Source organism: Tachyglossus aculeatus, chromosome 2 (genome assembly GCF_015852505.1).
Source record: "Tachyglossus aculeatus isolate mTacAcu1 chromosome 2, mTacAcu1.pri, whole genome shotgun sequence".
In the NCBI taxonomy this organism is placed as follows: Eukaryota; Metazoa; Chordata; class Mammalia; order Monotremata; family Tachyglossidae; genus Tachyglossus; species Tachyglossus aculeatus.
Genome location: NC_052067.1, coordinates 97863193 through 97875741, shown reverse-complemented (window position 1 = coordinate 97875741; position 12549 = coordinate 97863193).

The window sequence follows — 12549 nt, the reverse complement described above, 5'->3', positions numbered from 1 at the left end:
CCTGCTGCCCCTCTGCTGGCACTCGGCTGCCGGTGATGGACATCTCTTGTATGCCGAGGGCTCCCATGTACAGAACATTCTAATTAGAGCAGCGACTGTGTACAGAGCCCTCTAACTGGGCATCTCTTGTTTGCAGAGGGCTCTAACTGGGCACCTGCCACGTACAGAACACTCCAATAATAATAATTATGGTATTTGTTAAGCACTTACTATGTGCCGTGGTGTTGGAGAAGGCTTTTGCGAATACCGTGGACTGCCCAAAAAACAAATGGATTGTGGAGCAAATGAAACCAAAGTGGTCTTTAGAAGGCCAAGTGACTCGACTTAGATTAGCATATTTTGCACATATCAGGAGGAGGACTGATTCTCTGGAGAAGACACTTTAATGCTAGGAAAAGTCCAGGGAAAAGCGGAAGAGGCAGACTAGTAATAATAATAATGGTATTTGTTAAGCGCTTACTATGTGCAAAGCACTGTTCTAAGCACTGGGGGGATACAAGGTGATCAGGTTGTCCCACGTGGGGCTCACAGTCTTAATCCCCATTTTACAGATGAGGGAACTGAGGCACAGAGAAGTTAAGTGACTTGCCTAAAGTCATACAGCTGACAATTGGTGGAGCCGGGATTTGAACCCCTGACCTCTGACTCCAAAGCCCGGGCTCTTTCCACTGAGCCACGCTGCTTCTCAAGTTAGATAGAAAGAGACCATAACAACGATAATGGAAGAACTAGACTGTGAGCCCACTGTTGGGTAGGAACCATCTCTATGTGTTGCCAACTTGTACTTCCTAAGCGCTTGGTACAGTGCTCTGCACACAGTAAGCGCTCAATAAATACGATTGAATGAATGAATGAATGAACTATTAGAAAGGTTGCAGATTATGGCAGAGGACAGGATGTTCTGGAGAAAGTATATACATTGAGTCACTATGAATCAGAAATGACTCGATGGCACTTAATAATAATACTATGCGCCAACGGTACTTAATAATAATACTATGCGTCAAGCACTGATCTAAGCCCTGGGGTAGATACAAGGTAATCAGGTTTCCCACGTAGGGCTCACAGTCTTCATCCCCATTTTACAGATGAGGTAACTGAGGCACAGAGAATTAAGGGGCTTACCTTAAGACACACAGCAGAAACGTGGTGGAGCCGGGATTGGAAATCCTCTGATCCACATCCTCTGACTCCCAGTAAATACGGTTGAATGAAAGAATGAATGAAAAGTCCATGCTCTTTCCCCTAAGCCACCCTGCTTCTCTAAGGACAGTTGCCATTTACTGAGCACTTTAACTGAGCACCTGCTGTGTGCTGAGTCCTGTATTGAGCACTTGGGAGTACAATAGAAGCATAAGACACATTTCCTGCTTACACTTTTATGTAGGAGGCTGACATAGACAGAGGAAACTAAATGAATAAAAATGAAAGTTCAATCTAATACACTGCCGATGCAACTCCTTAGGAAGAAAACCATTCAGGTAAATAATCAGTGTGGGAGGCAGCTAATGGGTTAATAAATCCGTGGGGTTTGTTGGCAGAAGTTGAATTTTAGAAAGGATTCATTCCATAGAAACCACCCTCTCTATAAATATCTGTAATTTATTTATTTAAATTTATGTCAGTCTCCCCTTCTTGACGGTAAGCTCCCTGTGGGCAGGGAATGTGTCTATTCATTGCTGTGCTCTCCCAAGTGCTCAAGTACAGTGCTCTGCACACAGTAAGCGCTCAATAAATACGATTAACTGATTGAATGACTGATTCTTAGAGGCCTCTCAATGATCTCCTGCCAAATCCAACGGCATCTACTCCATCCTAATCCTCCTTGATTTCTCAGCTGCCTTTCACACGGTGGACCACCTCCTTCTCCTGGAAACATTATCCAACCTCAATTTCACTGACACCGTCCTTTCCTGCTTCTCTTAGCTCTCTGGCCGCTCATTCCAGGTCTCTTTTGCGGGATCCTTCTGTCTCCCACCCCCTAACTGTGGGGGTCTCTCAAGGTTCAGTTCTGGATCACTGAATCCTGTCTGTTCGATCTTCACAACATCGTAGCTCATTGACGGCAGGGAATGGGTCTGTTAATTGTTCTATTGTACTCTCCCAAATGCTTAGTGCAGGGCTTTGTGCACAGTAAGCGCTCAATAAATACGATTGAAAGAATGAATGAATGAATTGCTAAAATCCATCCTTTCCTCTCCATCCAAACTTCTACCACATTAATCCAAGCACTTATCCTATCCTGCCCTAGATTTCTGCATCAGCCTCCTTGCTGTCCTCAAAGCCTCCTCTCTTTCTCCACTCCAGTCCATACTTCACTTTGCTGCCTGGATCACTTTTCTACAAACACGTTCAGGCCATGTCTCCAGTTCATCATCAATCGTATTTATTGAGCGCTTACTGTGTGCAGAGCACTGTACTAAGCGCTTGGGAAGTACAAGTTGGCAACACATAGAGACAGTTCCTACCCAACAGTGGGCTCACAGTCTAAAAGTTGCCCTTCCGCCTCTGCTTCAAACAGAAACTCCTTACCATCGGCTTTAAAACACTCAATCACCTGATGACCATCTTGGGGTAGATCCAGCCCAAGGGATAAGGAAGCATCTCCCCAGATAGATTTGGGTGAGGGGAGAAGGGATGGAAAACCATGAAAGCAGGGCTTGTTGTCCAGGGATATTGTACAGCATCAAGTAGAGGGAATGACTCTAAAGTAACGTTTCTGAGGAAAAAATCGGCAGATTTTTGGATCCCAGAAAGGAGTCAAGGATGAAATCACTGTACTGTGTTCGGAGCTCTGAATTGAGTGCCTACTGTGTACTGGACATTCTTACCGTTGGTTCGTTGGAAAAAAAAAACAACACTCCTCTGGGAATCAGGAGTCCTGGGTTCTAGTTCTGTTTCTGCCTGGAGTTGGGTAATGTGGGTGAAAACCTCACAGCCCCTTCTCAGTAGGAGGAACCCCTGTCCACTTCCTGGTCACTACACTCCGTGCCCCAGTCGATATAAGGCTGGCGGGGAAGGCGGGGAAGGGGAAGGGGAAGGCCTGGCGGCTCAATGTGACTGTTATATTGTTGTAGTGTACTCTTCCAAGCGCTTAGTATAGTGCTCTGCACACAGTAAGCGCTCTGTAAGCTAGTAAACTGTATAGTAAGATAGACTGTAAGCTCACTTTGGGCAGGGATTGTGTCTGCTATTTTGTTCTGTTATCCTCACCCAAGCACTTAGCATAGTGCTCTGCTCACAGTGAGTGCAAAATAAGTATGATTGAATGGATATTCTGAATGCCTGTTATGTGCAGAACAGAGAGCTGGGCATTTGGGAACATGCAATAGAAGATGCGATTCCAGCCCTTCTGGAGTTCACAAATATAATCACGGTAATAATTGTGGTACTTGCTAAGTTCTTACTATGTGCCAAGCACTGTACCCAGCGCTGGGATATTGGGTTGGATACAGTCCCCTGTCCCACATGGGGCTCGCAGTCTTAATCCCCATTTTACAAATGAGCTAAGGGACAGAGAATAATAATAATAATAATGGTATTTGTTAAGCGCTTACTATGTGCAAAGCACTGTTCTAAGCGCTGGGAGGGGATACAAGGTGATGAGGTTGTCCCATGTTGGGCTCACAGTCTTAATCCCCATTTTACAGATGAGGTAACTGAGGCTCAGAGAAGTTAAGTGACTTGCCCAAGGTCACACAGCAGACATGGCAGAGCCGGGATTCGAACCCATAACCTCTGACTCCAAAGCCCGGGCTCTTTCCACTGAGCCACGCTGCTTCTCAGTCCCTCCCGCCCAGTCCCGAGAAGTTCCTAGGGGAAAAAAACCACCCTCACCACATATATAAATATTTACGTGTAGGATTCCTGGCTATTGTTTGTGTTTGTTAAGCACTTACTGTATGTCAAGGGCTGTATTAAGCGCTGGAGTAGATACAAGTTAATCAGGTTGGACAGAGTCCTTGTCTCACATGGGGCTCACAGTCTAAGTAGGAGAGAGAACAGGGATTGAAGCCCCATTGTACAGGTGAGGAAACTGATGCAAAGAGAAGTTAAGTAACTTGCCCACAGTTTCACAACAGGCAAATCAATCAATCAATCAATCAATCAATCATATTTATTGAGCACTTACTATGTGCAGAGCACTGTACTAAGCGCTTGGGAAGTACAAATTGGCAACACATAGAGACAGTCCCTACCCAACAGTGGGCTCACAGTCTAAAAGGGCGAAACAGAGAACAAAACCAAACATACCAACAAAATAAAATAAATAGGTGGAACCGGGATTAGAACCCAGGTCCTCTGACTCTCAGGCCTGTGCTTTCCACTAGACCATGCTGCTTTTTATTTGCAGGACAAGTGATAGAAAAACACTGAGTTCTACCATAACATATGCTTGCAGTACGTATTTTGGCTAGAATGCTGTTAGGAAATTAGCAAAGATTCTTCTGACAGTTCGATATGGTGTCAGAAAAAATAGTTTTGTGCCTGAACATAGTAATCTGGGGAGGAAAGTGCTGCTGTGCAAGTCTTCCATAATATGAGAAGCAGAGTGGCCTAGTGGATGGAGCATGGGCCTGGGAACCAGAAGGTCCTGGGTTCTAATCCCACCCTGCCACTTGTCCATTGTGTGACCTTGGGCAAGTCACTTGGTTCTCAGTGTCTCAGTTACCTCATCTGGAAAATGGGGATTAAGACTGTAAACCCCAAGTGGGACGGGGACTGTGTCCAACTTGATACCCCAGCACTGGGTGCAGTTCCTGCACATAGTAAATGATTAATAAATACCACGATTATCATCATTATTATGGAGTTTTAGATAACTTTAACGCCCCCATTATAGGAGCACTGAGAGCACTGAAATGAATCTTCATATTTGTCAGGCAGACTGTGTAGGTCAATTTTAGCAAAGTGGGAGGTACATTTTTCAAATATATTGGTGCTTGGAAATACGCTCATTATGGGTAGGGAACATAATAATAATAATAATAATAATAATAATAATAATAATAATAATAATAAAATACTTGTTAAGTGCTTACTATGTGGCAAGCACCATTCTAGGTTCTGGGGTAGATACAAGGTAATCAGGTTGGACCCAGTCCCTGTTCCACATGGGGCTCACAGTCTTTATCCCCATTTTACAGCTGAGGTAAGTGAGGCACAGAGAAGTGAAGTGACTTGCCCAAGGTCACACAGCGGACATGTGGTGGAGCTGGGATTGGAACCCAAGTCCTTCTGATTCCCAGACCCGTGCTCTATCCACTAAGCCAACATGCTAACCCACTTTATTGTATTGTAGTCCCTCAACTGCTTACAGAGAAGCAGCATGGCTCAGTGGAAAGAGCCCGGGCTTGGGAGTCAGAGGTCATGGGTTCTAATCCCTCCTCCGCCACTTGTCAGCTGTGTGACCTTGGGCAAGTCACTTCACTTCTCTGAGCCCGGGCTTTGGAGTCAGAGGTCATCAGTTCAAATCCCAGCTCCGCCATTTGTCAGTTGTGTGACTTTGGGCAAGTCACTTAACTTGTCTGGGCCTCAATTACCTCATCTGTAAAATGGGGATTAAGACTGTGAGCCCCACGTGGGACAACCTGATCACCTTGTAAACTCCCCAGCGCTTCGAACAGTGCTTTGCACATAGTAAGCACTTAATAAATGCCATTATTATTATTATTCTCTGGGCTTCAGTTACCTCATCTGGAAAATGGGGATTAAGACTGTGAGCCCCATGTGGGACAACCTAATTACCTTGTATCTCCCCAGCGTTGAGAACAGTGCTTGGCACATAGTAAGCGCTTAACAAGTACCATCGTTATTATTATTATTACTAAATACCCGTGTTTGACTGATTGATTGATTGTGTGTCATTAATGAGAGTGAGCAGGGAGTTCCTGGGTTAGAGAACAGTTCATAAATGCCAGTTCTTCACTCACTGAGCAGCACCAGCTCATTGTGGGCAGGGACTGTGTCTGTTTATTGTTATATTGTAGTCTCCCAAGTGCTTAGAACAGTGCTCTGCACTGTACTAAGTGCTTTGTACTAAGCGCTTGGGAAGTACAAGTTGGCAACATATAGAGACGGTCCCTACCCAACAATGGGCTCACAGTCTGGAACGGGGAGACAGACAACAAAACAAAACATGTGGACAGGTGTCAAGTCATCAGAACAAATAGAATCCCACCTTGTTGGGTTGAAAATCAATCAATCAATCAATCATATTTATTGAGCGCTTACTGTGTGCAGAGCACTGTACTAAGCGCTTGGGAAATACAAGTTGGCAACATATAGAGACAGTCCCTACCCAACAGTGGGCTCACAGTCTGGAACGGGGAGACAGAGAACAAAACCAAACACACTAACAAAATAAAATAAATAGAATAGATATGTACAAGTAAAATAAATAAATAAATAAATAGAGTAATAAATATGCAAAGACTAATAAATAGGAACCCTGGATATACTGTGACAATCTGTAATCCTCAGGACCCACTCCCCCAAACTCAAACCTAAATATATTACCCATCGTGGCCTTGTTTTAACCCAGACCTACTTTAGCTGTTATTCTGATGAATTCACACCTATCGTGCAGGCGAAATATGGCACTTCCAGAAATACCCCCAGAGGTCCGTTTTACAGTGAATATCATATACGCTTATTTGCTGACCCTATAGTGCTATCTAGCAAGTAGTTAATGTGACACTTAGATTCAGCCTAAAGATATCTATGACCAATCAAGTGACTGGCTGGAAAAGCGGTAAGAAATTCTCGAGTCTATAAAGGAAGACGTCAGGTGCCACCAGGAATCATGAGGCCTGGGGGATGGTGGCAAGGATGGGCAAACAAGTCAAGGTTCCTCCACAAGCGAGAACCAGAGTTCTGAGTAGGGTGGTCCACGGAGCAGGCCCTGAAATGACATTCCCGGTGGCCTGATGATTTTATTCATTCATGCATTCATTCATTCAATTGCATTCATTGAGCGCTTACTGTGTACAGAGCACCATACGAAGCGCTTGGGAGAGTACAATAGAACAATGAACAGACACAATCCCTGCCCACAATGAGCTTAGTAATAATAACAATGATGGCATTTGTTAAGCACTCACTATGTGCAAAGCACTGTTCTAAGCGCTGGGGGGATACAAAGTGATCAGGTTGTCCCACGTGGGGCTCACAGTCTTAATCCCCATTTTACAGGTGAGGTAACTGAGGCTCAGAGAAGTTACGTGACTTTCCCAAAGTCACACAGCTGACAATTGGCGGAGCCGGGATTAGAACTCATGACCTCTGATTCCCAAGCCCGGCCTCTTTCCACTGAGCCACGCTGCTTCTTGTGAAGCATACAGTCTAGACGGGGAGACAGACATGAGCATAAATAAATAATTAATTAAATGATATATTTAGCCCCCTCCTTCCTCTCCCCTTCGTCCCCATCTCCACCCCCCGTCTTACCTTCTTCCCTTCCCCACAGCACCTGTATATATGTATATATGTTTGTACATATTTATTACTCTATTTATTTATTTATTTTACTTGTACTTATTTATTGTATTTATTTTATTTTGTTAATATGTTTGGTTTTGTTCTCTGTCTCCCCCTTCTAGAATGTGAGCCCGCTGTTGGGTAGGGACCGTCTCTATATGTTGCCAACTTGTACTTCCCAAGCACTTAGTACAGTGCTCTGCACACAGTAAGCACTCAATAAATACGATTGATTGATTGATTGATTGATTGATTTACATTACCTTACATTACATAATTAAATAAATTTTATGTCCATGATGGGTCACTAGTAGAAAAGTCAGGGATGGAGAAGGGTGAGAACCAGTCAGTCCGTCAATCATTTTTATTGAGCGCTTACTGTGTGCAGAGCACTGTACTAAGTGCTTGGGAGAGTACAATACAACAGTAAGCAAATTCCCTGCCCACTACAAGCTTACAGTCTAGAAGATGGGCTTGGGATGCGTGTCCAGGAGAGCGATCATTATATAAAATGGAGATTAATACTGTGAGCCCCACTTGGGACAACCTGATTACCTTGTATCCCCCAGCACTTAGAACAGTGCTTAGCACACAGTAAGCATTTAACAAATGCCATCATCACCATATGGTTCCTCCAAGGGTCTTGTGCTGCTGTCAGAGACAGACCTCAAAGCCGGTTGGGGTCTGGAACCCCCAGGATTATCTAATGGCTTTTTGGGGTCTTATAGACAGTCTTTTTTCAATAATATTTGCTAAGCACTTACTATGTGCCTGGCACTGTACTAAGAGCTGGGAAAGATATGAACTAATCAGGTTGGACACAGTCCCTGGCCCATATGGGCCTAACAGTCTTAATACCCATTTTAGAGATGAGGCCCAGAGAGGTGAAGTGACTTGCCCAAGATCACACAGCAGACAAGAGCTGGAAGTAAGCTGGAACTGAGCAGAGCTCTGCTCTGATCTGAGGAAAGGTCCTGGAATGGACATTTGGTGGCATCACTGAGAAGCAGCACGGTGTAGTGGCTACAGCATGGGCCTGCAAGTCAGAAGGTCGTGGGTTCTAATCTCAGCTCTGCCACTTGTCTGCTGTGTGACCTTGGGCAAGTCACTTCACTTCTCTGGGCCTCCATTACCTCATCTGGAAAATGGAGATTGAGACCGTGAGCCCCACATGGGACAGAGACTGTGTCCAACCCGATCTGCTCGTATTCACCCCAGGGCTCAGTACAGTGCCCGTGGTATAGATAAGCACTTTAGAAATACTATAATTACTATTATTATTATTATCCAAGAGGGACCACACAACTGCTCCTTCACAACTACAGCCATTTCCTCTGGCTTTCCACAGCTCGTTGTGGTCAGGGAATGGGTCTGGTTATTGTTCTAGTGTACTCTCCCAAAAGCTTAGTTCAGTGCACTGCACATGATGAGCGCTCAATAAATACAATTGACTGACTGACTGAGTGGGGTTGGGAGGTGGGGGAGGCTGGGGAGGTCACTGGTGTCCTGGTTAGAAATCTTTTCAACTTTCAGCACTGCTTTTGTATGACTTTTTCCAAGCTGAGTTTTCCCGAATGCACATTTCCAGCTTGAGCAAATGCTCAATGAGTGAAAAAAATCTTGAAAAAACAGTCTGTTAAAACGCCAATCCTTCCTAGCTGGCCCTTCACATCTATGTCTAGAATTCCTAGATATCCCCAAGTTTTCCTCCAATCATGTAGCATAGACTACTTGTCCATGGATCTAATAGTGAGATTTTTTTAATGGTATTCCTTAAGCTCTTACTAAGTGCCAGGCACTGTTCTAAGTGCTGGGGTAGAGATACAAGGTATTCAGGTTTGGCACAGTCCCTGTCTCACATGGGGCTCAGAGTCTTAATCCCCATTTAACAGATGAGGGAAGTAAGGCACAGAGAAGTTTATTGATTTTCTCAAGGTCACACAGCAGGTAAGTAGTGGAGATGAGATTAGAACCTCGGTCTTTTGACTTTCAGGCCCATGGTCTACTAGGCCATGCTACTTCTCATAAGCCCCTTGGCATCCTGCTGCACAACTGCACAACCTTCTATGGGAACAAATTCCAGGAAGAAGGATTTCCTGCTGTTTGTTCTGAACATATTACTTTTAGGCACCAACAGGGTGCTCTTGTCAATCAATCAATCAATCAATCAACAATATTTATTGAGTGCTTACTGCGTACAGAGCACTGCACTGAGCACTTGGAAGAGTACATTGTAACAGAGCCGGGAGACAAGTTCCCTGCCGACAAGGAGACACGTTCAGTCTAGCTCACCATCTTGTCTATCAATATGGGATTTGGAGAATATCAATATCAATATCGAGTGGCCCTCCTGGTTTTATAAGCTTCACTCCTCTGTATCCCTTTTGGTCTGCTCTTGAACACCCTGAAGAGCCCTGACCTTTTCAGTCCATCTTCATAGCAGAAGCTCCTCTAAAACAACTGTAAGCTCATCGTGGGCAGGGAATGTGTCTGTCTATTGTTATATTGTGAAGCAGCGTGGCTCAGTGGAAAGAGCACAGGCTTTGGAGTCAGAGGTCATGGGTTCAAATCCCGGCTCCGCCACTTGTCAGCTGTGTGGCTTCGGGCAAGTCACTTTTAACTTCTCTGGGCCTCAGTTACCTCATCTGTAAAATGGGGATGAAGACTGTGAGCCCCCTGTGGGACAACCTGATCACCTTGTAACCTCCCCAGCACTTAGAACAGTGCTTTGCACATAGTAAGTGCTTAATAAATGCCATTATTATTATTATTATTATTATTGTATTGTACTCTCCCACACAGTAAGCTCTGGGGCTCTGCACACAGTAAGCGCTTAATAAATACCACTGATTGATTGATTGATTCTTCCCCTACACTCAGGAGTCAATGCTGATAACGGTAGGAACCATGTTTCTTTGAGGCAGTGCAGCCCAGTGGAAAGTGTTAGGCTTTCCTAACTCCAAAGGCTTGGAAGTCAGAGGACCTTGGTTCTAATCCCGGCTCTGCCAGATGTCTGCTGTGTGGCTTTGTGCAAATCACTTCATTTCTCTGTGCCTCAGTTCCCTCAACTGAAAAATGGGGATTCAGTACCTTTTCTCTCAGCTACTTAAGCTGTGAGCCCGTGTGGGATCTGATTAATTTGTATCAACCCCAATGCTTAATACAGTGCTTGACACATAGCAAGTTCTTAATGAATAGCACAATCGTCATAAAAATAGTAATTATTATTATTACTAGTACCATTATTTAAGACCAGCCATTAGGGGCCCCCATAAAATTCTCCCATATAGCAATTCTAAACTAGGATTCCTGAAACATTCATCTCCTGATTGGATGGAGAGTCCAGTTGATTGACAGCTAATGGGGCTGGCAGTTCTGAGCTGCCTCTCACCCTGATATTCGCCTGCCTGAACTCTGTGGGTGCAGGCCTGAAACCCTCAGAGCAGCAGTGGGGTAAGGGTTGAAAAAGCCCCAAACAGAGAAAATGAGGGGTTGAATTGAAGCGTTTTAGTTCAGTTTTTAAAAAGCAACCAAAATACTGTTTGTCCCTTGGAGATACAGATACACAAAGGAGCAACAAAACTGCTTCTTCATTGATAAGGAACATGTGGCCTCTTAGAAAGATCACAGGCCTAGGAGTCAGAAGACCTGGGTTCTAATCCCAGCTCTGCCATTTACCTATTGTGAGACCTTGGACAATTCATTTAACTTCTCTGTGCCTCAGGTGCGTCATATGCCAAATGGGGATTCAATACTTTTTCTCCCTCCTATTTAGACTGTGAGCTCCATAAGGGATCTGATTATACTGTATCTCTCCCATGCTTAGTGCAGTAAGAATAGTAAGTAAGTAGTAAGTAAGAGTTTGACAAATACCACAGCTACCATTATTGTCATTAAAAAAATATTACTATTATTAGTAGTAGTAGCTACAGCAGCGGCAGTAGTATTAGTAGTAGTATTGCTTCTCACCCACAAGTCCAGTTCCATTTCCTTGAGGTTTTGAGAGCCAGAGGGATTTCTAGGTCCTGAAAGAGCCCATCAGTTCAGTTCTGTTTTTGGGTGCTCAGGATCATTTCATTCATTCAGTCGTATTTATTGAGCGCTTACTGTGTGCAGAGCACTGTACTAAGCGCTTGGGAAGTACAAGTTGGCAACACATAGAGATGGTCCCTACCCAACAGTGGGCTCACAGTCTAGAAGGGGGAGACAGAGAACAAAACATATTAACAAAATAAAATAAATAGAATAAATATGCACAAATAAAATAAAAAGAGTAATAAATACATGCAAACATATATACATATATACAGGTGCTATGGTGAGGGGAAGGAGGTAAGGCAGGGGGGATGGAGAGGGGGTGGAGAGGGAGGAGGCGGTGAGGGGGAGGGGGGAGAGGTTCTGAGTGGTTAGTAGATAGAAATATGTCTTTCCTTTTCCTCTGCCCCATTGATTTGGAATCGAGTTTTGGGGCTTGGATGGGGTCTCCTTGTCTGGGAGAGTGATGAGAATCTGCTGCCACCATCAGGGAAAGTAAAATAATGAATTTCTCATGCAAGTTTCTCATGAGTTTCTCATGCAGCCCGGTCCACAGCCATTGGAAATGGAACAGCTATGTTAGAACACTGGTTTTGAGGTTATTATTATTATTACTCTTATTATTGTGGGAGAAGCAGCGAGGCCTAATGGATAGAGCATGAGTTTGGGAGTAAAAAGGACCAGGGTTCTAATCCTGCCTCTGCTGCTTGTCTGCTGTGTGACCTTGGGCAAGTCACTTCACTTCTCTGGACTTCAGTTCCCTCACCTGTAAAATGGAGATTAAAACTGTGAGCCCTGTGTGGGACAGGGACTGTGTCCAAGCTGATTATCTTGTATCTACCCCAGCCCTTAGAACAATGACTGGCACAAAGTAAGGACTTAATGAATACCATAATTATTATTATTACAGTTGATTGACAGATTGATTGATGGATGGTTTCCAGAGTATCAAGGACAGAACCAGAAATGGGAGGCAGAAACTCAGAGCCCACACCCTCTCTTGCGCCCCTGGTCCAGACTGCCTCCTTCCAGCCC